Genomic DNA, 1509 nt, shown 5'->3' with positions numbered 1-1509 from the left:
GGGTTCGATGGACTCGTGTGCTTGTAAAACGATCGTGTATGACTATTTCTGACTTTTATTATTATTATTATTATTATTATTATTATTATTATTATTAACTATTATTAATTTTGATAATAATGTTTGAAAAAGTGACGTTAACGATTGTGATCCAGTTGTTATGTGATAAATGGTGATCGAAAATCCGTCTGAGAAACTTTTGACGAAGAGCTCGAGAAGTAATAGGAAGAGGGGATCATCGATCAACGTGATCAAGAGGAAAAAGATAAGAAGATCGTGAAACTTCATTTCGTTTCTAAATACATATCTTTTTTTTTACTCTTCGAACATTTCTTTGCTACTTGTGCAGCGGCTACGAAGAGACAGAGACAGAGACAGAGACAGAGACAGAGACAGAGACAGAGAGAGAGAGAGAGAGAGAGAGAGAGAGAGAGAAAGAGAGAGAGAGAGAGAGAGAAGATCCTGTTTTTCTTTTCCACGTGATGGCTCCTTAAGCCTAAGATAAGGGTGAGTGAGTCTCGTATAAAACGATATATAATAATATAATTCAATAAGCGTAAGAAAAAAGAAAGAAAGAAAGGAAGGAAGAAAAAAAAAAGATAGATCGATAGATCGAATCGATCCTGATGATAGATCTTAATAGGTACGATCGGTTTAGCGAGACATTCTTTTTCTTTTTTTTTTTTTTTTTCTTTTAATATTAAAAAGAAGAAAAATAATAATAATAATAATAATAATAATAATAATAATAATAATAATAATAATAATAACGATAAAAGTAAAAAAAAAAATAAAAATAAAAAATTAAAGAAAAAACTGCGTTAGAAGCAAAAAAGTAAAAGAGCAAGAAAAGGAAGAAAATAGAAAGGAAGGAAGAAAGAAAGAAAGAAAACTTACGGTAGATCACACGCGATGATCTATTATGTACGTGTGCCATACGAAAACACCTGTTGGTTATCAATTAACGACGTTCGAACGACGATAAACTACGTCAATTGAAATCGTAAGCTTTAACGTGAAACCGATTTCAAGGATTCTATTTCTCTTTTTTTGTTTCTTTCTTTCTCTCTCTCTCTCTCTTTCTCTCTCTCTTTCTCTCTCTCTCTGTTTCTCTCTCTTTCTCTCTTTTCCTTTTTCTTTTTTGTTTTTTTTTTTTAATCGATCGGCGATATATCTCCTATTTCCTATGTCTCCACCACCCAACTCCAACCACAACCTCACAACCCCACTATCAACCCAACTCCCAACACCCACGATCTAATCTATATGGTATCTATATATTTGTTTTCTCTTTGCCGGATGCACCAGTAAAGACGACGAAAGGAACGTGTATGTGGTACGGTTAATTAATAGTTAACAGCTTGTCCTCGCTTTTAAACGATTAAAGTGGTACGAGCTAGGAAGATAGGAAGGAAAGAGAGAGAGAGAGAGAGAGAGAGAGAGAGAGAAGGAACGAAAAAAATATGTGTAGGAGAAAAAGAGAGAGAGAAAGAAGGAAGTTCATCCTCT

General features: G+C 33.7%; 1 protein-coding gene across 1 annotated transcript in view; it reads left to right on the top strand.

Annotated features, from left to right (window-relative positions):
- The first annotated feature begins 439 nt into the window (after positions 1–439).
- The window catches only part of 5-HT7 (5-hydroxytryptamine receptor 7), a 123515-nt gene continuing 122445 nt past the window's right edge, over positions 440–1509 (top strand). Inside the window, exon 1 of the mRNA XM_035867111.2 lies at positions 440–507. The gene's annotated coding sequence lies outside the window, so the exon portion shown is untranslated. The remainder of the gene's footprint in view (positions 508–1509) is intronic.

Source organism: Vespa mandarinia, chromosome 5 (genome assembly GCF_050613455.1).
Source record: "Vespa mandarinia isolate Hongniang chromosome 5, ASM5061345v1, whole genome shotgun sequence".
NCBI lineage: Eukaryota > Metazoa > Arthropoda > Insecta > Hymenoptera > Vespidae > Vespa > Vespa mandarinia.
Note: the sequence above shows the minus strand (reverse complement) of the source record. Positions and strands in the feature narration are given on the sequence as shown.